General features: G+C 39.1%; 1 protein-coding gene across 3 annotated transcripts in view; it reads right to left on the minus strand.

Annotated features, from left to right (window-relative positions):
• Window positions 1-24,505, minus strand: part of NCKAP5 (NCK associated protein 5) — a 996,626-nt gene extending 972,121 nt beyond the window's left edge. The window contains exon 1 of one of the 3 annotated variants that reach the window (XM_063647383.1): window positions 24,476-24,505. The gene's annotated coding sequence lies outside the window, so the exon portion shown is untranslated. Of the gene's footprint in view, window positions 1-15,137; window positions 15,600-24,475 lie in introns of those variants that run through there. The other 2 variants (XM_063647384.1, XM_063647388.1) reach the window with 2 other exon arrangements.
• Between the last annotated feature and the right edge of the window lie 477 nt (window positions 24,506-24,982).

The raw sequence follows: 24,982 nt of genomic DNA on the forward strand, positions 1-24,982 counted from the left end.
TGGGCTATATTGAGAAATAATGGTCTTTTCAACAAATGGTGTTGAAAAAACTGGATATCCACATGCAAAAGAATAAAACTGAACACTACCTATCTCATACTATCTACAAAAATTACCTCAAAATGGACTACGGATGTAAACATAAAAGCTAAAAGTATAAAACTTCCAGAAGAAACATAAGAGTATATCTTAATGACCTTGCACTAAGCAAAGAACTTTTATTTTTAGAAATAATAATAAAAACATAAGCAACAAAAGAAAAAGATAGAGAAATTGGACTTAATTAAAATTTAAAATTTTTCCTGTCAAAGGATACCATCAAGAACATGAAAAGACAAGCTATAGAATGGGAGAATATATTTTCAAATCGCATATCTGAAAAAGGCTTAGTATTCAGAATATACTAGGATTTGGGGAGAATGAAAGTGACTGCTAATGTGTACAAAGTTCCTTTCTGGAGTGATAAAAATGTTATAAAATTGTATAGGGCTAACGTTTGCCAGTCTCTATGAATATACTAAAAACCAGTGCATTATATCTTTTAAGTGGTGTGTGACTGATACCTTAATAAACTTATTAAAAATTTAAATGAGAGTATATACATAATGGTTAACATATATAAAATATAGGCATCTAACCATTGCATATATGTTTTAAAATGCATACTATATATGCATATTATACATATATAAGCCTTTTCATGTAGTAAATGCTCAAAATATTTTAGATTTCTTTGTTTTATTGATAATGATTGATTGAGGCAGAAAGTATTGGAGATAGCATGAACAATGGAAGGAGGCTCAGGCTGGATTCCTCCTACCCAAAGCAACTGGACTAACACATTCTTTTGTAAGAATCATCTCTGTTTCTCACAGGAGCTGTAAGTTGTGCCCACATGTGCCTCACCTGTATTCTCACCTGTCATCACTGTATTCCAAGGGCCTAAATGGTTCTGCCCTCCCTCGCCTTTATCCCTTCAGTAAAAATGCACTTAAAATGCTGCTCATTCTCTTTCTTACCTGTTGGATTCTGACTTTCCTGTGGTCTCGCCACTCACTATTTTTTTTCCTATTGCTTATTTATGTAGACTGAATTTATCACAAAGTGTAATTACTGATATTCAAAATTTTTATATAAAGCCAAGAGCATGTTTTATTTATTTTGTGTTTGTGTGCATTTGCTTATCTGTTTTTCATGAAAACACAGCAAAAAGATTAGAATAACATACACCAAAATTACAAAACTGTCTCTGGGTGATGGGATTGCATGTAATTTTTAAAAACCCTCTTTTATATTCTTTGTGGTATTTTCAAAATTTTCAACAGAGAATCATGATTAAAAACCCTTTATAAATAGGAAAGCATTACATACTGAAACATTATAAGTTTGCCCAAAGATGGATCATGAAGAGAACTATCTCCAAAGTCAGACTCCTCCAAAGACGTATTAGAACATTCGCTGGACGAAACGTTGTGTGAGTCAGCTCGATGTGTATGTTCCCTTTGCTATGAGCCTCCCTGAGAAACTAGGATGGAATACGCCTCTGTCTATTTCAACTCAAGGCAGCAGTCAAGTGTTTAATCTAGTTTGCAGATTTAACATGGAGATTTGCACCTTTGCTCATACTCCTTTTGAACTTTCCTTGGCACCTTCTGGTTGGATTCCTTCTAAGTGTAGAAAAGCTGAATGATTTGTATCACCCAGTCCCCACGCATATATTTACAGGCTTGCAAAAAAAAAAAAATCCTAGTCTAGACAATAATTAAAGTCAGAAGTGTAGCTTAATTAAAAGATGTCTTTCCTGAGCCTCAGGGGACATTTCTAAACACTCATGACCAGCAGTGTTTACCCAGACTGTTCTCGGGGTGCACTTGGGGATATCCTTTTGGGCACAATCTCTTAGAGCAAGTGTGAGAAATGACGAAGATTGATGAGGGTGGCAGGTGTAGGTGGGTGTGAAGAAGATGAAAGAGAGATGTTTGCTTGAATGCATAAGGACAAATGACAAGGATCACTGTGGAGCAACATCAAGGAAACAGAAATCAAATTTGATCAACTAGGAACCTGGAAAACTCTTAGACACAATATGCCTGGAAATCACAAAGCACCAACTCTAGAGGCTTTGTTTGCCATCAGATATATTTTGGTCAGCTTATGAAATGCTTTTAAAAAATTAATACTAGCATTTAAAATGGAGAGATTTTGCCTAAAAATCAAAATTTTCAGCTTTCTTTTGAGTAACTGAAAAAAGTAAAACACAGAGTCAGTTTCTTTTCTGCAACAGTTGCTGGTGCTAAGCAACAGCTACATCCTTCAGATATTTAACAGGACACGCTCTCCAGTTCGCTCACACTCATGAATCCCTGCTAACGCTACCATAATGTGATCCAGTGGCAGTTCCATTATCATGCAGCTGATTTTGTTTTTCTCACTCCTAGCAGGCTTCCATTATTTATATCACCTGTATGGCCTTTGCAGCTATTTGAGTTTGAAGCTCTCCCCACCATCCCCCCATACCTAAGCCCTTTCCCCTGACCATGCTTTACCACAGTCTCGTTCATCTAGAATCCTCCTTGCTTTGTGTTCACTGGTGCCTTGTTAGAAACGGATCAGGATTCAATCCTGGGCTACTTTATAAGCATTGTAATCTTCTGGGAGGATAGAAGGACATAGAATAGATAAACATCTGGACATGGAGCCAGTAAACTAAGATTCCATTCCCACTTATAACTAGAACTAACTTTTATTGTCAAAAAATGTGGATTCAGATCCCAGATCCTTAATTTTCTAGTTTGAGATCTTAAGCAGTGTGCTTAACCTGTCTGAAGCTCTCTCCTTATCTGTGAATGTAAATATTAGCCCTGCCTGCCTCACGGGATTGTGGTAAAAACCAAAGAAGATATTCTAAGGAAGTGATTTAGACAGTTCCTAAGACTAAATCAAGTTAAGATAATTTTTGGCCAGATTATTAAATTACTTTGCATGGGTTGATGAAAAATCCACCTTACCAACTTTTCCAAATGCTCTCTCTGAAAAAGCAAATAGTGTAATAATGTGGCTCTCAATATATTTTTATCATTTACCCAACTCTGTGGGTTGTTTATCAAGTGTACAAAAGTGTTTTAAGTGTGTATATGGCCTTTCTCCCTAACTCTCTAGAAGACTCAGTTAACTAAAAATCTGTCTTCCCAGTGTCTACAATGCCCACTACTTCAGGTTTCCATATATAAGAAATATATGGCTTATAACATATTTCTGGTTTGTACTATAAATACATATATACATTTAACTTGAATTAGTAGATATAACTATGGTATTTTGATTTACAGCACCTAAGAGAGAGTATAAAGAATTTGATCACAATACCATTAGGTTGGTGCAAAAGTAATTGCGGTTTTGAAAGTAAGTGGCAAACCCGCAATTACTTTTGCACCAACCTAATAATAATTCTGAAATTAAAAATATTTTCTGAATATTAAAATAATAGGTATTTATTACAAATAATTTGGTTATGGCTATAGTTACTGCTGTAGGTATAGGCATACCATGGAGATATTGCGGACTGGGCTCCTGACCACTGCAGTAAAGTGAATTTTGCAATAAAGGGAGTCACACAGATTTGTTGGTTTCCCAGTGCATACAGAAAGTGATGTTCACACTATGCTACAGTCTTTTAAGTGTGCAGTAGCATTATGTCTAAGAAACAATGTGTATATCTTAATTTAAAGATATTTGTTGCTTAAAAAAATGCTGGTTATGAGCCGTCAGCACGTTGTAATCTTTTTGCTGGTGGAGCATCTTGCCTTTATGTGGATTCCTATGGATTAATCAGGGTGGTGCTTTCTGAAGGCTGGGATGGTGCTGCCAATTTGTTAAAATAAGAAAAAAATAAAGTTTGACATTGACTGACTTTTCTTTTCATGAAAGTTTTCTCCATAACATGCAATGCTGTTGGATAGTTGAAGTCAATCCTCTCAAACACTGCTACTTTATCAACTAAGTTTATGAATATTCTAATCCTTTGTTGTCATTTCAACAATGTTCACTGTATCTTTACCAGGAATAGACACCATCTCAAGAAATCACTTTCTTGGCTCATCTGTAAGAAGCAACTCCTCACCTGTTAGAGTTTTAACATGAGATTGCAGCAATTCAGTCACATCTTCAGGCTCCACTTCTAATTACAGTTCTCTTACTCTTTCTACCATATCTGCAGTTATTTTCTCCTTGAAGTCTCAAACCCCTCAAAGTCATCCATGAAGGTGAAATCAACTTCTTCCAAACTCCTGTTAATGATGATATTTTGACCTCCTCCCACAAATCACAAATGTTCTTATTGGCATCTAGAATGGTGAATTCTTTCCAGTAAGTTTTCAATTTACTTGCCCAGATCCATCAAAGGATCTGTAAGACTGTCAATGGCAGCTTTAGTCTTACAAATTGTATTTCTTAAATAATAAGACTAGAAGGTTTAAATTACTTCTTCATCCCTGGACTACTGAGTGGATGTTGTGTTAACAGACATGAAAGCAACATTAATCTCCTTGTACAACTCCTTTGGAGCTCTTGGGTGACCAGGTGCACTGGTGATGAGCAGCAATATTTTGAAAGTAATCTTTTTTTTTTTCTGAACAGGAGGTCTTAATGGTGAGCTTAAAATATTTAGTAAGTCATGCTATAAACAGATACACTGTCATTCAGACTTTGTTATTTTATTTCTAGAGCATAGGCAGGGTAGATTTAGCATAATTCATAAGGACCCCAGAATTTTTAGAATATTAAATGAGCATTGGCTTCATCTTAAAGTCACTAGCTGCATTATATCCTAACAAGAGAGTCAGCCTGTCCTTCGAAGCTTTGAAGCCAGGCTTTGACTTCTCCTCTACATCTTGAAAGTCCTAGATGATATCTTCTTCCAATATAAGGCTATTTCACCTAGATTGAAAATCTGTTCTTTTTTTTTTTTTTTTTTTAGATAGTGTCTCGCTCTGTTGCCAGGCTGGAGTGCAGTGGTACAATCTCAGCTCACTGCAACCTCCACCTCCTGGGATCAAGCAATTCTACTGCCTCAGCCTCCTGAATAGCTGGGATTACAGGCGCGCACCACCACACCCAGCTAATTTTTGTATTTTTAGTAGAGATGAGGTTTCACCATGTTGGCCAGGATGGTCTCAATCTCTTGACCTTGTGATCCACCTGCCTTGGCCTCCCAAAGTGCTGAGATTACATACGTGAGCCACCGCACCCAGCCGAAAATCTGTTATTTTGTATTGCCACCTTCACCATCTATCTTAGCTAGATCTTCTGGATAACTTGCAACTTCTACATCAGCACTTTCTGCTTCACTTTGCACTTTTATGTTATAGGGATAGCTTCTTTCTTTAAACCTCATGAACCAACCTCTGCTAGCTTCAAACATTTCTTCCCCAGTTTTTTCATCCTCACCTCTGTCAGTTTCATAGAGTTCAAGAGAATTAAGGTCCTGTTCTAGATTAGGCTTTGGCTAAAGGAAATGTTATGGCTGGTTTGGTCTATCTTCAAGACGACTAAAACTTTCTCCATAACAGCAATGGAGCCTGTTTCACTTTTTGGTGTTATTCATTGTCCACTGGAGTAACACTTTTAATTTTCTTCAAGAACATTTCCTTTGCAGTCATTTGGCCAACTGGAGCAAGAGGCCTAGCTTTCAGGCTGTCTCAGCTTTCAACATGCCTTTTTCACTAAGCTTAATCATTTCTAGCTTTTAATGTTAAGTAAGAGATGCATAATTCTTCCTTTCACTTGAACACTTTAGAGCCATTGTAGTGTTATTAATTGGCCTAATTTCAATACTGTTGTGTCTCAGGGAAGTGGGAAATCCAAAGATAGGGAGAGAGATGGGAAAATGGCAGGTTGGTGGAACAGTCAGAACCACACAACATTTTAACTTCACCCTCTTATATGGGCATAGTCTGTGGTACCTCAAAACAATCGCAATAGTAAGATTAAAAATCACAGATCACAGATCACCAAAGCAGATATATTAATAGTAATAATTTAAAAGTCTGAAATATTGTGAGAATTACCAAGATGTGACACAGAAACACAAAATGATCACATGCCGTTGGGAAAATGGTGCTGATAGACTTGCTCAATGCAGGGTTGTCACAAGTCTTCAACTGGGAAAAAATCACAATATCCGTGAAGTGCAATAAAGCAAAGCACAATAAAACAAAGTATCCCTGTGTTTATTGTGGGTAAATACTGTTAACATTCATTTTCAAAATCACTATTTTTCAAAATCACTATGTTAAATGGTAGTGTAATGTATTTCATCTTATGAATATAGCATTTTTGTTTATTTGATTCACAATGGTTAATTTGTAAATGGTGATTTGGTGAATGCTAAAGCTATGTTTTACTTATTTTATGAATATGAATGTTTATTAATTAAAAACAAATTCAGCAATACAAAAATGTAAGATGAAAGTAAAAATTATCTTCTCATTTTAATGGAAGTACTTTCTAGCTTTTGTTTGTATGCAGATACATATATGTAGAGAAAGACATTTTTAAAATGAATTCCTAATTCACTTACTTTTAGTCTACATTTACCACTTACTATATCATAGTCATTATTTCGATCTACTAGATCTACATCTTTTTTTTTTTTTTTTTCAGACCGAGTCTTGCTCTTGTCACCCAGACTGGAGTGCAGTGGCGCGATCTCAGCTCACTGCAACCTCCGCCTCCTGGGCTCAAGAGATTCTCCTGCCTCAGCCTCTCAAGTAGCTAGGATTACAGGCACCCACCACCATGCCCGGCTAATTTTTGTACTTTTAGTAGGGATGGGGTTTCAACATGTTGGCCAGGCTGGTCTCGAACTCCTGACCTCAGGTGATCCACCCACCTCGGCCTCCCCAAGTGCTGGGATTACAGGTGTGAGCCACCGTGCCTGGCCTTGCATCAGTTTTTAATGGCTGCACACTATTCTATTCACTACTACTTATTTAACAGTCACCTACTGATGGACTTCAGATTATTTTCAATTTTTCACTAGTTTTTTATGTTTTACCATTAAAATAATGTTGTAATGAATAATTTTACAATCACACATTATTTCCTTTGAATAGATTAAATTATAATAGAATAGATTAAAATATTCTAAATTATAATAGAATAGATGATAATGGAATCAATTTCAATACTCTAACATCTATTGGTAAAATGCTTTCCATAAAAGTTGCACAAATTGGCAGTCCACCATCAAATTACGAGACAGCCTGTCTCATAGCAACCCACCTCATTATCTGGTCAGAGTATTACAGCAAGATGCAGAGAAATATATAAAATAGTATAGCATATAAATCTGAGAGGGAGGCAACTGTCAATCTTGTTGCAGGATCTGTAAAAACCAGGGCTAAAGAGGAAGGACTTGAACTATTTGGTAGAACTGAAATGGAGAGGCATGCAATCTTTATTTCCTTTAAAATTTGGCCAAAACCTAGCTTCTTCATAGTTTCTTGAAAATATGTGATTGCTGCTAAATTTAAGATTGAAAGCCTGATTAACATTCAGTCTCTTACCTTCCCATATTCTACCAACTAAGAAAAATTACCTATTGTGCTAATATCTGCTTCTCTTTGAAATGCAAAATCACAGTGAGACTAATGAAATGAGAACATGTTCCAAATATTGGATCATTTCCTGGTGATGTGACAATAGTGACCTGTGAAACTAGGGCTGATAACATCATCCTGAGTCATGGAAACTCTAAACATCAGCCAGCCTCTCTCTTTCCTCTCATCCTTTATCCTCTTTCCACTCCATCTCTGCTGATTCAGCTTACAGGATGTCTGCTGTATCTGTCATACTCCCTCCACACCAACAAATTGGTTTGGGTCCTCCTCAGTCTCTGGTAGGATCATTGCCATAGTTTACTAACTGCGTCCCCAGGTTGTTTTCCACTCAGACCTCGACAGGGCTGCTTCCCTATCCTAACTAAAGCCCTTGCTGACTTCCTACTGCAAACAGGACAAAGATGATCCAAAGGTATGTTGGTCAAAGCAGAAGAGTAGAACTTACTTAAAATTTCTTTTTCTTGATTTACAATTGTAAAATATTTGATATATGGCATATTGACATCTATTTACACCCTTGCCTTATGCCCCCAAATTGGTAAGGTTGACTGAACTCTAATGTGTCCAATTAACTAGTTTCCTTCAATAGCATTTTTAATCATGTTTATTGAGATATAATTTATATGTAATAAAATTTTCCTTTTCAAAGAGCACAATTCAGTAGGCTTTAATATATTCACAGAGTTGTACTATCAGCACCACTATCTAATTCCAGAACATTTTGTCAACCCCAAAAAGAAAGGCCATACCCATTACCAGTTACTTCCCAGTATCCCTTTTCCCAGCCTCTAGAAACCATTGTCTACTTTATTTTTCTATGGATTTGCCTATTCTGAACATTTCACATGGAATCATACAATATGTGACCTCTTACATTTGGTTTTTTAAACTTAACATAATGTTTCCAAGGTTCATTCATGTGGTATATAAATCAGGGCTTCATTCCTTTATATGGCTAGATAATATTCCATTGTATGGATATACCACATTTCCTTTATCCATTTATCAAATGATTGTCATTTGGGTTCTTTCCACCTTTGTGAAAGTATGCATAATGTTGCTATGAACATCCATGTACAAGTTTCACGTGGACATATATTTATTATTCTCTTGGAACTATATGTAGGAGTGGACCTGATGGATCATATGGAAACACTACACTTAGCATTTTGAGGAACTGCCAAACTGTTTTAAAAGTGGCTACACAATTTACACAATTTTACATTCCCACCAGCAATATATGAAGGTTCTAATTTCTTCATATCCTTGCTGACATTTCTTATTGTCCATCTTTTTTATCACAGCAATATTAGTGGGTGCAAAGTGGTATCTAATTTGGTTTTTGTGTTTCCCTAATAACTAATAATGTTGAGCATATTTTATGTATATTGGCCATTTGTATATCTTCTTTTGAGAAATGAATATTTGAACTGTTTGCTTGTTTTTTTTAACTGGTTTACTTGTCTTTTTATAGTTGAGTTATAAGCTTTCTCTATATATTCTAGTTAAATAATATTCTTTTGTATTTTTATCCTACCTGGAGTTTATTGAGCTTCTTGGATATGTAGATGTATATCTTTCATCAAATGTGGCGTGTTTTCAGCTGTTATTTCTTCAAATATTCTTTCTGCTCCTTCCTATCTTTCCTTTTTCTCAAACTCCCATAATGCGTATACTGGTATCCTCTTTCTCAAACTCTCATAGTGTGTATGTTGATATGAATGTCCCAGGGAAAAGCATCTTTGTACTTAATAAATTCTGAATCAGATAAAATAAAGACAAGACCTGAGAGTGGATGTTTGCAGGGAGCTAGCAGAAAGGTCAAATCATGACAATTTGGGGAGAATAAAGTTTTGTCCCTTCCATTAGTCGCTAGGCTGGTTGAAATTCTATTTAACATTGTAGTCATTAAACAGTGATATTTGGTAATAGTAGTGACCTAGTGGTGACTAGGCTACTGGTTTGCACAGCTACTATAATCACAAAAATATTAGTCTTCAAGCTGGGAAAAGGGGAATGAAAATAGGGCAAGTTAAATGCCACACAGCTCACTGTTCTTGCTGAGATTCAGCTAATTTTTCCCTGGAATAAATGCTCCTCAGATTGTTGTAAGCCTTTCTTTAATTTCCTGAGTTCTAGAAACATTGATTTTGGCCATTTTTGTCAGTGCTTTCTTGCTTTTTTGGAGAAGTAGATTTTCAGAGGTCTTTACTCCACCATTTCAGTAGTACTTCTTTTCCCCCCATCATTCTTACACACTAGAAATGGGGTTTAAGTGGTTTATTTTATCATGTATATTGTTGTCAAGTAAAATTTCTTGGGTGCTCCACCACTTGCCAGGTCCTCTTTCTTCAAAGGTATCTTTTTGAGTCCTCTAAAACTTAAAATATAAAATTAATTCTCAACTTATTTTTTATTATCAAAAAGTCACTGCTATTACCAAATATCACTGTTCAATGACTATAATGTTACATAGAATTTCAACCTGACAGAATCCAAAGACTTGAAAATTTTAACCAAACATATGGCATGGGTGGAGCGTTGTCCAATTACAAGAGAAATATTCTATTATCTAAGATTTTTGTTCTAACAGCAAAAATTACTACCTTGTATATACCTTCTTTATACTCTTCATCCCTGCAGAACTAGTTTTCTCCTACTTCTTCAAAACACTTGTCTATAGACCCACAGATTTACTGCTGATATTCAGCCACCTTCAGCAATGATCCAGAGATCTGTATGGATATCTCAGTCCAGATGAACAGATTGTACACAAAGTAGACTAATGCAATAGATTAACCAGCCACTAGGATGAAAACAAAACAGAAGATTCCTCAGTGAATGTACAACAACCAGAAAGATAAATGGTATGTGGGATTATAATTGGAGGTTAAGAGCTAAAACATGGATTTTAGAAAGTCATGGTGTCAAATCTGGCTCCACCCCTTACCAGCTCTGTGACTTGGGGAAGCCACTTTACCACGTAAAGCCTCTATTTCCTCTCTGCAAATAGAAGTAATGCCTGCTGCATCAGGATTTTGTGCAGAATAAATGGGATAACACATGTGTAGCATATAGTATAGTGCAGGGCTTATAATAAGCCCTCAGTGAATGATAGTGTTAGCTGGTAACCTGAATACTCCCATCCCTGAGCACACTGATTAACTTCAGCTATATGAATGTATTTCAGTTTTGAAAAAGAAAGTATGCTTCAAAGGTGAGATTATTGCCTATAAGTAGTCTCCACTTCCCACCTCAGAGATCTTTCTCAGGCTAACTCATATACATAAATCTCCCTTGTGTGTACTACATGCTACCTTATTATAAACCACAGACTTCGAGAAAACATGTATTCCATTCATGCATGCATAAATATAGCATCAACATTTATTGTGCATATTTCATGTGGCAGGCACTAATCTCAGCACTGGTGTAGGGTGATGAACAAGGTCCCTACCCTCATGGAGATAACCTTCCAGTAGATGATGCAGGCAGATTATAGAGACTCCATTTCCTCATTAGAGACTCAAAAAACTAAGATTTTAAGCCAAGTATTTCCCTAACTCCCTCATAGCTTGAGCTCTGTTGCTATTCATATTTCATCCAGGAGGCCCCCTATAGTGGGATTTGAAAGTCAGAGTGAAAATCAGGAGTTAGGTGCTCAGTTTCTGCTGTTCCTGCCAGAGATGTCAGGTAATTTGCAACATCTGTAGCAAAGGCCCTAATATCCTATGTCTAGCTTCACTTGTTTCAAGAAACAAAGATGCGGCCAGGCGCAGTGGCTCACGCCTGTAATCCCAGCACTTCGGGAGGCTGAGGAGGGTGGATCACAAGGTCAGGAGATTGACACCATCCTGGCCAACACGGTGAAACCCCATCTCTACTAAAAATACAAAAAATTAGCTGGGCATGGTGGCAGGTGCCTGTAGTCCCAGCTACTCACTCGGGAGGCTGAGGCAGAGGAATGGTGAGAACCCGGGAGGCGGAGTTTGCAGTGAGCCAAGATCATGCCATTGCACTCCAGCCTGGGTGACAGAGCAAGACTCTGTCTCAAAAAAAAAAAAAAAGAAACAAAGATGCTTGTTTTGGTGGAGGAGATGACAGCAGAGGCAATGTGATCCTGGAGATAGTTAGTGGTGGTGGCATTAGTGCAACAGTGTGAATATCTGTCCCCTCCAAAACTCATATTGAAATAAAATCCTCAAAGTGGCTGTATTAAAAGGTGGAGCCTTTAAGAGATGATTGAGTGATGAAGGTTCTGCCCTCATAAATGGATCAATTAATTCATGGATTAGTGGGTTAATTGGTTAATGGATTAATGGGTTATCATGGAAGTAAGACTGGTGGTTTTATAAGAAGAGGAGGACAGAATTGAGCTCGCATGTTCAGGCCCCTCACTGTGTGATGCTCTACACCACCTCAGTACTCTGCAAAGTCTCACCAGCAAAAGGCTCTCATCAGAGGCAGCCCCTCAACCTTGGACTTCCCAGACTCCATAACTGTAAGGAATTTATAAATAAATCTATTTTTATAAATTACCCAGTTTCAGGTATTCTGGTATACACAACAACAACAACAACAACAAAATGGACTGAGACTATCAGCTTCCTGATATCCAGCTTTGTGATAGTGACAGAGACATAATTGTAAACATGCTGCCATGCCCTGTGCGTTACTCTCAGAAGTTCAGCCTGCTCCTGTATTCCTTCTACAAGATTTTATATGCCTGCTCAAACCAGTACAAAATTCCTTTCTGCTTAAACTAGCTGAAATAGATGGTGCTGTTACTGAATCCTGACCAAAGCAGAGAAACAAATAAGAAGGAGATAAACAAATAAATAAACACGATAAGTATTGATTGCAATAAATGCTATGAAGAAAGAGTGATGAAAGATGAGGAAAGATTTTTCAGATGGACTTCTTTCAAAAGGCTCCTTTGACAAAATGAATTTAAACAGAGACCTAAAGGAAAGGAGGAGCTAAGAGAAGAGTCAGGGAAAAAGACTTCTAGGTAAAGCAAAGAGCAGCAGCAAAGGCCCGAAAATAGGGAAGGGTTTGTTGATTTTACTCATAAGAGAGGAGAGCACCTTTAGAAATTAGGGACAAATGGCACATGATGAGGCTAGAAGACTATGCAAGAACCAGAACTTCTCAAAGTGTGGTCCAGGTACTGGTGCCAGTCTGTAAACTATTTGTTGCTGATATGTGATAAGCACAAAAATTAAGAATAAATATTTAGAAGTTTTATAGCAATACGACATCACCACAACATTCATGCAACATTTCTATTATATTTAAAGAAACTATCAGTGCATAATGGATTAGAAATTTAAAACACAAAACAGGTTCTTCACCACAGATAGTTTGAGAAGCATTGTTCTATATGTTTAGCCTCTCAAACTTTTCCTTTAAAGAACCCAATAGGAAATGTTTTAGGCTTTTCAGGGCCATAGAGTCTCTGTTGCAACTACTCAGCCCTGCTGTGGTAACACAAAAGCAGCCATAGATAATATATAAACAAATGGGTATGGCTCTGTTTCCATAAAACTTTATTTACAAAAAAACACATGGTAGCAGATTTGGGCCTGTGATCTGTAGTTTGTCAACCCCTGTTCTAGGCCACAGGAAGGAGATTGGACCTGACTTTAAAGCCAACAAAACCACCTGATTAACTGAGGCCATCCTTTACTCATGATCACCCTTCATTACTGCCTGCACATATTCATAAAGTCTTTCTGTGACTGACTCAAAATCAGAAAGGACCTTGGAACTCCTCTCAGCTCTAATTCTATGTTCCTCTCATAGCAATCTTGTAAGTGAAGTTCCTGCTTACAGGACTTGTGTCCAAAGGCAGAGTCCATTTTGTCTCTTACCTGCATCCCCCAAAATGGTGATGACACCATATACTCTGCATTAACCTAATGAGCCACTCAGAGCCCCACATGAGTCACAGCCTTATTTTCTCCAGGACCTGGCCAATCAATCACAGGTTCACATAGTCCCCTGAGTCATTAAGTCACCTCCACTGCCCTGTTTTCAGAGGTGTGCCATCCCACTTTTCTTTTTCTACAAAGCTGTGCTTTTGTCCAAGTGAACCTCTGTGGCTATGGTACATCTCTGATGCTGTTATGTCTGAAATAGTTGCATTGGACAGGCGGCACACCACATGTATAACCTTGTTTTTCTCTGGGCTCAAACACAGCCACAGGCAGGAAAGCTTTCTGCGTTCACACATGTCTCTGTTGCACAGCACCCATTTCATAAACACAGCCCACCAAGCACACAGCAGAAAGCCTATTCCCTCCCACTCTGGAGCATATACTACTGTGTGTGTGAGGAGGTGGACTCTTCCCAGTAGGTCTCTCACACAGAGGGTACAGAGCTGAGGTAGCTCTTTCTGAAATCTCTTTTATTTAAGGTTTCTTTCATTGACTCAGGACAAACTTAATGGGTAAAACTTTGCTGTTGCAAGTTTCCTTAAAATATCCCCTTCTGGGCCTACCACCATTTATCTTGGCAGCAGGCAGCTTGGAGAATTTTGGAAAGTCTCAGCTTGGCATAGCCTCAGAGCTACTGGCACATTAAAGATTAATAAAGCACATTTAACTGAGCTCAGAACGCTGCAATGTGATCCTTCACCATGAAATGTGCAAGATTCTTTGTTTGCAATGAACAAAATTGGAGCCAGAAAGGGCCCACCGTGACAAGCTAAGATAGGGAACAATCAGGAACTTTGTATGTCTTTCATTGATCAATTGATGGTTAGGAATCAATGCCCCTGCTCAGCCATACTCTAACTTAGCATTCTTAGGAATTTAAGATAGGTGTCTGAGTATGATCTAAGAGCTGGGTATTTACTGAACTTGCAGCACCACAGAAATAATACAACTGCACCTGCCTCCTTAAAATATTAGAAAACGATGATTCAGAGCGAATTCCCAAGTTAGCAGCTTCTCCAGTGAATATCAGAATAAAGCAAGGCATTTCCAAATATTTTGACTTTGCTTTCGTAAACCAGAATGCCTGGGTCTGGCTGAATATTAACCCAGGAAGAGGGAAAAAAGAAAAAACAAAAAAACCCACGATTGACATGCATAGTGTGGGGCTGGCTGCGGAATGAACCAGACAACATGAAAATTAAAAATTAATCAGGCATGTGCATCATAACTGTTGGTTCCAAGGAGGAATTAATCTCCAGGCACCTGGATACACAGCAGCAAGTACTAGGCTAGGTCAGCAAAGGCAAACATTTAAAAATGTACCATCCTGAATTCTGGAAAAGCACTCGTAGACACCACGTGCCGTGTAATGCCCTGTGTCTATTTACACAGTGAGTGTGATCCCTTCATGTCCTCCAGAAAAATCACAGGCAAACTCTGCATGCTGCAAATCAGAGCTCCAGACCAGAGCACTGCAAATCAGAGCTCCAGACCAGACCAGAGCACATTGGGTGCTTTCCTCTATACCAACATCAACATTCAAGGAAAAAAAAAAAAGAAGAGAAAATTCTGTCCTTACCGAGAAGGCATAGCAGACAGGGACGCTGAATGTTTCACTTTAGCCCACTCATTGCTTTCTCTTTCATTCGATCAATGTTCTAATGCTATTGAGGAGAGTTCCTGGGGTTTTCGGATCTTCCTTCAAGAGTTTTAATCACTGGTTTCCCCAGGCCGGGTTTAACAAACACCGCTGTGTTCTGTCAACATTTGTATGCGGCACCACATTGGGCAACCAGCCAACACACAGAGTTTCAAGAGGCAAGGAGAGAAAACTGACACCCTAACAAACATGCTTCCCTCTTTTGTGTCCTGTAAGGTGGTGCTCAAAGTGTCATCTTTGATTCTGACGGGGGCTAAAGATAGCCTCTTTTTATGACTTTCTCCACTGCCCCCGAACGAATGCCTTGCTGGGCTGCTGGAGCTGGGTTCCGCAAAGTTTGTTTTTTGTCTCACTGCCCTGAAGTTCTCCGCACAATCGCATGGTTTGCCTCTCCACCAGCTGCACTTTAAATGTATTTTAATTGGCTGGAATGTCGAAAGAATCCATTTGGCAGTCGTTTACATGTGAAGCACGCCCAGGGCAGCTGAAAGAGGCCCCAGAAGCAGCCGATTACTTCATCAAAAGCTGCAGTTTGAATACCATTGACTCCTACATAACTACAGTGAACTCAATTCTATAGGCAAGAAGGAGTAATTAATAATTTGCTGAGAAAATTCTTCATTCATCTAAATGCCAAAAAAGCAAAGGAAAAAAAATCCCTGCAGACACAACAGTTCTTCTGAAAGGCTTGATTTATAGCTGCCAGTTCTACTCTTCACAAACATTGACTTTGTATAGCGTTACAGGAGGGGTATAATGCATAATTCGGTCTGCCTGAAAAGTTAATTTAAGTAATTTTCCTTTTGAATGATCCCCTGAGATACATCGTTCTATTACCCCTTTTTACATTAGCCATATGCTACAATAAATATTGTCAATACTTCTGGCATTTCCTCATTCTCTTTATTTTTCTTGGTTGGTTGCAATAATTAGTTTGTGGCCTCTGCTAGATCCAGCCACAAATAAATTCACCTGGAGTCAAAGTGGATAATCATCACCACACAGAACTTGCAAGCCACACTGAAGTTTAAAACACTCTGAACAACAACAAAAAAAAGTTCATTTAAACAGATTCTAACACCAAGCTGGTGGGGAGGGGAGCATACACATGCACAGATATGCATGTATGTCTCAAAAAATCAAATAATGATAAAAGAAGTCATAAGATATATAAAATAACAAATAAATGGAATTGTTTTCAAATGCTTCTTTACCATTGTTTTACTGAGAAGACTTTTCAAGAGCATAAGTAAATTAGGTTTACAGATTTAGAATCCCTGGACATCTCAGGTAAGCCTGAGCTCACTCCTCATTAAGAACCTCTGGTTTAGACTCAGTATATCTAGTAGGATCTCAGCACCCCAAGGATGCGTCTCTCTGGAAAATGTGAGCCAATGAACATTGTCAGATTTGTTCTGATGCCTTTTCCTCACATCAATAAAATTGTCTGTGGTTCATCACAAGATCGCACAAGAGAAAGAATGATGTATGCAAATTGCTTGGGTGGATTTGTTGAACCACTCAGAGTCTAAAACCAGTACCCTGAGTGAACAGGCATCTTTAGCAGGAAAGCAGAGGAGCAGAAGACTGAGGGAAAAGATCAGGGTCAGCCCCATGGGTGTGCAACCTGCAGAGTCACCCACAGTCCTGTCCTTAAAAGGGACCTGTACTTGGATTAATGCTGTACTGGCACCATCTACAAATTCTTAACTTCTGAACAAGGGTCCCCATGATTTCATTTTGCATCAGGCCTAACAAATTATGTAGCTGGTCCTGAGAGAGATAGTATATATCTAATCTGATGCAACACATGGTTGGAATTGAAAAGCACTGGGAGGAGCATACTAAGGGTGTGGGTGACAAATGCTTTCCCTACTCTTGTCTTGCGCAATGTCCTGCCTTAGATTTTGGAACCACTGAGATGGTTGAGAAGGACGATTTAGGAAGGGGGATCTCTCCAGCCAACACCAGAGGTGGGAGTGATCTGGTAGGTGGTAACTGCTGTGTCCCAAGCTAATGGCTCACTGTTTCTTGTGTGGCTACACTTCATCTGACTGGTTCAGGAAGATTTTTTGTTTCCCATACAGTCAGTTCCCCTCTGCCATTCTATGAGCAGAAAGCTCCATGAATATAACCATCATCTATTTTAAAATTATCCTAGAACCATGATTCAGGGTTTGATGAAGTTAAATTCAGCCCCAAATTTCAAAGGCACTGCTGACTCATCGCTGTGAGGTCTGATAACTCTGAAATTACTAGAATACTATAGAATGATTAGGCATGGGTCACCTTCTGCTCCTAAAGGTGTTCTCAAAGACCTGCACTTGCACCCATACTTGACCTGCTCCAGCCTTTGCAGAAACCATAAAGAGAATTTTCCCTCTCAGAAGAGAAGTTGGTCTCGGATGTCAAGAACTTCACGTTGCTGGTATCTTGTATCTGTTAGCAGGACTGCTAATGTGCTCTGACACTGGTACTTAATAAGTAAAACAAATTAGCATTCTAGAAATAGAAGAGAATTTAGAGACTGGCTGATCCAAACTATTCTTATTTTTAAAAAGAACAACCGAGGCAAGAAGCGACGAATGACTTCTCAGAAAGTTAATAAAACAATATGTCCAGGTTGCATACTTCCTTTTGCCACACATGTTCCTACATTCAACTGCCCAAGTGATTCCCCATTCTGACTTGCCTACTGACTCCGAGGTATTTTCCGGGCTCCAGTCTACTTTTATACTTCCAGAGGTATTTCAAGTGCCCAAGTTCTAATTCCTTGTCTTACCCTTATGAGCCACTTTCACACACAGCACTGAGCATGCTGCACCAAGAGGAAATCTATTGTTACACATGACACATGGCTTAACCATCATTGATCAAGGACACCTAAGAATTCTTAGATCCCAGGACATAAATTCCTCTCTGCCACTTACAGACCTTTCGTATGCATCCTGGTAATCTTGTTACACAGGAGAGGCAGGTGTGAGCAGCTCACAATATCCAGGAAATAGCAAAGTGATCCCGTTTTTTGTTGTTGTTGTTTTGTTTTGTTTTGTTTTTGAGATGAAGTTTCACTCTTGTCACCCAGGCTGGAGTGCAGTGGTGCAATCTCGGCCCACTGCAACCTCCACCTCCCGGGTTTAACCGATTCTCCTGCCTCAGCCTCCCGGGATTACAGTCCCCTGCCTCAGCTGGGATTACAGGCACTCACCACCATGCCCAGGGAATTTTTTGTATTTTTAGTAGAGACAGGGTTTTGCCCTGTTGGGCAGGCTGGTATTGAACTCCTGACCTCGTGATCCGCCTGCCTCGGCCTCCCAAAGTGTTGGGATTACAGGCATGAGCCACTGTGCCTGGCCAAAGTGATCCCATTTTAACTCCCTCCTGGAGCTTCTAAGCTTGTGCTGCCCTTCTTTGTCCACCCTCTGAGTTATAGCTATCAATAGGTCAGAGGTTCCTTGGATTGGGGCTGGCCAATAGGGCCCTGTATGGGTATATGATGAGTCATAGGCACAAAGCAAGAAATTGTGCTTGGGGAATACAGAACAATCTATTAGAATAATCTGGTGGGTTCTGGAGGTCATAGAAATGACAGAGGTCAGAGCCAGGAAGGCAAAGTGAAGGGTGATGTATAGGAATGGGAAGGTCTTGTTGCTGCAGAGAAGCAAACCAAATTCCAAATTGTGGTTTTCAGGCACTGACTCTGACCAGCCCTTAACTTTCTCACGAGTAGCATGAATACAGCTATGCTAACCATACCCAAGACTAACTTTGGGTGTGTACAATGTGTACACTTGACTTGCTCTCAATCGTAGAAATTGCTGGAGTCATGGAAGCTCAGAGAGCACACAAGGCTCATGTGACAAATCTCGGCCAGCCGAGCGGAGGGTCAGAATCCAAGAAGACAGATGGAGCCACAAAGTCCCAGTTTCCGGCAAACCAGAAGACATGGCCAAATCATCCAGAAAACAGTCAAGAGCCCAGGCCACTTGAGTCCTCAGGAAATAAAGAAGCAAATCAAGGCAAACAGGGAGTGAATTGAGATACTGGTGTTCAAAAAACGCCAGCAAGAGGCTTCTGCAGGGTGAAGCAGGAAGCTTGCTTGTGACATGGCCAGCCTGTGGCTTAGCGATGTTGTTCAAGGGGAGTGTAAATTAAAAAAAAAAAAAAAAAATTAGGAGAAAAGGCCAAAGCAGGACATTTGGTTGGTTACATTCAATGAGACTCTCCTTAATGGAGCCTATCTGAATGCCAGGCCTGCTCAGGATAACAGGGCTAGTGAGAAAGGGTCTCAGCATGGGGCGGGGCATGAGTCTTCTGGGAAGCCATAAGGAAGTTCCACAGACTGCAGGGCTTAGGCAACCAAAATTTATCTTCTCACAATGCTGGAGGCTAGAAATGTGAAATCAAGGTATTGGCAGTTTAGTTTCTTCTGAGGCCTCTCTCCTTGGCTTGCAGATGGCTGTCTTTTTCTCCGTGTCTTTACATGGTGCCCTTCCCTGTGTGTGCCTGTTCCAATCTCCTCTTCTTATAAAAACACTAGTCATACAAGATTAAGGCCCACCCATGTGACCTCATTACTCTTTTAAAATCCTATCTCCAAATATAGTCACATTTTGAGGAAATAAGGGTTAGAGCTTCAATATATGAATCTGAGGGCATAATTCAGCTCATAACGGGTGGTTTTCAGATCATCTGAGAACTGGCCAATATTTGTTCCTCTTACCGTATTGACAGACTGTACTAAGAGCCTTGAGGGCCATTTCTAACTTACTCCAATACCACCTTACTATTTAGTCATTTACAGATGGGAAGACTTGGGCTTGGAGAGCTTAAGAAATTTGTGGGAGGATACAGAGCAGAGCCATTATGATTTCAGAGCCCAAGCTCTTAACCTGACATTTAGCTGCCTTTCTGGAAGCCAGGTATGTTGATATATTTGATTAGCATGATTCCTAAAACACCTAGTTCCCAGAATCAGTATATCATACTCTCTGAGCTCCTGGGACATGGCCATGATAGTTCCAACTTATCAAGCACGTGTTGAGCATCTACGGAAGAGGCCAAACTTTTCTGCTTGCTGGTGATTTTGCCCAAAGATGACAAAGGTAGTCTCAGGGGTAAAGTAAATTGATCACTAAGTTTCAGAGAAAGATGAGCCCTAAAGAACTGAGCTAATGACTTCATCTCTACTAAGGAGCTTCCCATGGCTAGGAAGAGAGGCTGAAGACTGATGGGAAAATTTTAGGTTGATGTTCAAAATTCTGGGACCTAGGTATGGTTTCCTGATACAAGCCCTAGATGCTATAATTTAGAATCACACAAGAAGCCCTGGGCAAATAGAAGATCACATATGAGGAAGGAAGAGAGGGAAAGAAGGAAGGGAGGAAAAAAGGGAGGAAAAGGAGGAGACAAGGTAAAAAGCATTTGACTAACACCTGCCATGTGGCAGGTATTATTTTAGACACTACTTGTATTGCCTTTTTTAATCGTCACAAAATGCTATGCAGTCAATTTTATTTATCCTCCTTTTACCAATGTATAAACTGAGGCTCAGATGAGTCAAAACTTTTGCTCACATTGTCACAGCCAGAAATTGACAAGGCCAAGATTTAAACTCTGCTCTATCTATGTTTTCCTTAAACCTCCCTGTCAACCCTTATTTTTCCTTAAATCTTCTTGCCAACTCTGAATTAAACAACACAAAGCAAGCAAGTAAGCAAGAAGCTTATGCTAGCAGCTGATTGGACCAGGCTGCATGACGTGGTGTCTTTAATGGCAGCCTCCTCTGCCACACAAGTCTGTTGCTTATGGAGGTCAACACCTCTGGGTGTGAGACTAGGACATTGATTTCAGAGTAGATTGGCTGCTGGTGAGGTAGTGCAATCCAGTGTGAACTGAAGTGAGAAAGGTCAGAGAGACTGTCTGCTGATGGATAAGGGCACAGGGCTATTTCTCTGATAACAAAATAAATGGAGTTTATTGATGGGGTTCACTTACTTTATGCAAATGATTCTTCCCTGTGTATTTATTCCTTTGTCACATGGGGATTTGCCTTGGTAAAATATACCAGCTCCAACCACCAGGGAAAATAAATCTTACCAGCCATTCAGAAACCAGACTCCATATTCAGAGTTGGATGAGACAACCTTTTAGTGAAATCAGTGGGCTGCTGAGCACCAGGGAATTCAGATGTTGTTTACCCAGTGAATAGACAACGATTTATGGCCAGAAAAGAGAGAGGGGGAGAGAGAAAGCACAGAAAGACTCTAAATTGTATTTGTATTCAATGACAGTACTTTAAAACACCGATATTTAAACAGTTGTCAGAAGATTAGGGCTCAATCAATAATTCACTAATATTTTATAAATCCACAGATGGTACACTATATACAGTGGTAGGTGATGAAAACAAATATAGTTACAACTTTCACTTTATCTTGTCCACTGAAGAATTCATCAAAATAATGAAAGATAAATGAAATAATTGCTATGCAATTTTGAAATCCATTTTCAATGAGCAGTTCTTCCTAATTATTGTCACAAATAAGATCATAATGAGCGCTTGTATCCTCCAAAGACTGGATACTGATTAGTTGAGAAAGCAGTTCAATAGCATGCTTGAAAGCCAACTTGTGCACAGTGCTTTCTATGTAACGAGCCCTGTCCCAAGTGCCTTGGCTAGAATAGCTCTATGGAGATAGGTGCCTTTATTACTCCCATTTTACAGATGGAAGAACTGAGGCACAATTGCTTATCTTCACTCACAATGACATAAGTGAGAGAGCTTGTGTCAAACCCAGGCAGTCTAGCTCCTAAACACTGCTTATCCAGCCACTCATGGCCACATACTGTCCTGTGCTGTATGGATTGAACAATTGTACATAGAGTTTTGGCTCTGTCTGGCTTCACTTTATTGCCCTTCCTGGTCTTCTGCTACTTTCTCTAGCAATTATGGGTGTCCTCTCATCCTCTATATAGGACTATACAGATGCCTAGTTTCATAGAGATGTTCTAATATTTGTTTCTTTGTTTTGTTTTGCCCAGGAAGATGTTTTGCTAACACACGTTGTGCAGATTGACTTTTTTGTCAAGGTTGAATACCTTCAAAAACAAACAAGTGTTTGTCATCTTGAAATGATAAGATCACAGTTATTTTTGATTGGGATTTTTTGTCCACAGAACTTTCCTTGGCTATTCACTAATAGTGTTGTTAATCCTCCCCAGAGACCAGGGCTTGGGAAAATAAAAATGACAGGCCTAGAGGTCGCCATGCAGGGGAGGAGGAAGAAAGAAATGAGAGATTCTGGGCCTAAATATCTCTCAAGGCTTGTTCTCAGGTTGACCAGCTGCCCAACCCATACCCCCATTCTATAATATATCTCCTTCCTACCAAAAAAGATACCCTTCCATTCAGGTAGAGGCAATGGTTTCCAGTGGAAGAATGGCAATCCTTACAGTCAGACACATCTAAAGTCTGCCTCTGCTCAGCCGTTTACTAGCTGTGTGACCTTTAGCAAGTGGCTTGACCTCTCTGAGCCTCAGAGTCTTCAACTCAAAGAAAGGAAGGTAAAATGTGGCTTTGTAGGGAGTATACAGATCATAAAATGTAAAAATGCCTGGCTTATTAGTGGTCCCTAGTTCATGTTAATTCCTTTCGCTTCCTTATCATCCCTGGATTAAAGCTACTAACACAAAGACAACTGGATCATTCTTATTCACAGACTTCTTCTCAAGTACTCTGGCTTTGAATACAGACATTGAGGCTCCTACTAACATTATCTTTAGCCGCATAAACAAAATTGGTTGCTAGGAGAAGCCCTATGTAATGGTAAATAGCATCATTTAGTTGTTCTCTAGAGTTTCTGAATAAAATGTAGCTGAATTTCAATTGCACCTGAAACCAGAAAACAACCAGCTCACTAGCCAATATGTTCCTCGGACTTACCCAGTGTAATAAACCTTTAAACTGATATAATAACAATGGTATACATAATTATTTAATAGTTTTAATAATCATTTCAAAGAGAACTCTTACCTTATGCTTTTAAAGCAGCAAAAACAATAATAGTTTTATATGTATGGTTACACTTGAAAAGTCAATCTTTCAAAGTCACCACATGTAAAGGGCATTTTTCTTACCCTCCCCATTGGCCATTTTTCAATGTCTTCCCTCTTTTTTACTTTTGTCCCTTTACATTAAATTATAGGAAAGGCATTTAAGAAAAGCAGACTATGACACGTCCCAGGGAAAAAAAAAGAAAGAAAGAAAATTTAAATGCAAGCCAAGCAAAGTTAAAAATAATTTTTGACTATACAAATATGATAAGTTTAGGAAATGGCAGTTTCAGGTCCAGCAAAGACATCTGGAAGAAATAAATAAATAAATAGTTTCTTATTTATCTGTTTTAACTCAGAAAATGGCTTGAACAATGTATGAGAAGAAGGAAAAATTTATAATAGCAGTCTAGTAGAGGAGTCTGGCAAGATGTGTGCAAAATGATGATATATGGGAACAAAAAACTTTCAAAGAGGAAATCAATAAATGACCAAAAGGGAAGCCATTTACTTCGAAGCCAAAGATCAAAATGGTGAGATAGTAATTAGAGGATATTCTTCTAGGGCTGAGTCCCTTTATTCTTCACCTTTAGAAGAATACTGACCCAAATGCACATATGTTAGAAGCTTTTTATTTAACATTGATAGAACATCTTGGAAATGAACAATGGGGAGATAACAAAGGCTTTTGTCCCAAATGTTGTAGAGTTCCTGGTTTGGGGAACCTGTATAGAAATTACATCCACTTAGGAAAAAGCAAGATGGAAATAGTAAAGGCCTTGTGCTCTGAAGTGCCAGATAAGATTGTGGGGTTCACTTTAACCTACAGACTCAATTCTAACTCTATCTCTCATGTCAGGCTGTACATACTCAGTCCTCCGGCTACCCTTTGTTGCCTTGTTTTCTTTCCTTAGTGCTTCGGGCGTCTTCTTCACACAAGCATACACACACGTGCACATGCACACATACACACACACAGACACATACACACCCCTCAACAACCCCTGCCACACTTACCTCTGCCCCAGGGATGGAATTCCCCATCATCCCAGCCCACAGTGAATTAGGCATCCTCTTTATCTGCAGTAAGTGGCAAATAGTAGAAAAACGTGCCTTCTGCTGGGATTGTCTCATGAATACATTTCCTCCGTCCATTTACAATTGATTATAAGCTCTGTAAGGTAAAGGGTGGAATCGTGTACCTCTTTGAATTCCAGATTTCTGCATCTTGCACAGGGAAAGTAAGCAGCAGCTCTCCACTGAGTGTATTGGTGCCCTTTCTGACATTAGCAGTCAGGTTAAAATCTGTTCCAGCGGAAAGAAAAAAGCAGTTCCTTGAGGATTGTTTGTCTGGATCAGTCTCCAATGAGACTATGCTAAGGATGAGACCAGGAAAGACGCAATCATAATGGACCATCAATGGCCCAGGAGAAGGTCGGTTTCTTCATAGAATAGAACAGCTAACCTGAAGTCAGTATGCTGAGTCCCACCATGTAATGTTGAGCAAGTTTTTTTAATCTTTTTTGTGTCTTGGTTTCCCCATTTGTAAAATGGGGATTGTAATAGTAATAAAAGTCAACAGTTACAGAGTGGTACTTAAGCCTTTAGCAAACAACAATTCATTCAGTCCTTAATAACAACACTATGAGGTAGGATCTAGTATTACTATTCAAATTTTACAGATTTGGAACCTGAGGTACAGAGAGGAT

The sequence above is a fragment of the Pongo pygmaeus genome, chromosome 11 (genome assembly GCF_028885625.2).
Source record: "Pongo pygmaeus isolate AG05252 chromosome 11, NHGRI_mPonPyg2-v2.0_pri, whole genome shotgun sequence".
Taxonomy (NCBI): Eukaryota; Metazoa; Chordata; class Mammalia; order Primates; family Hominidae; genus Pongo; species Pongo pygmaeus.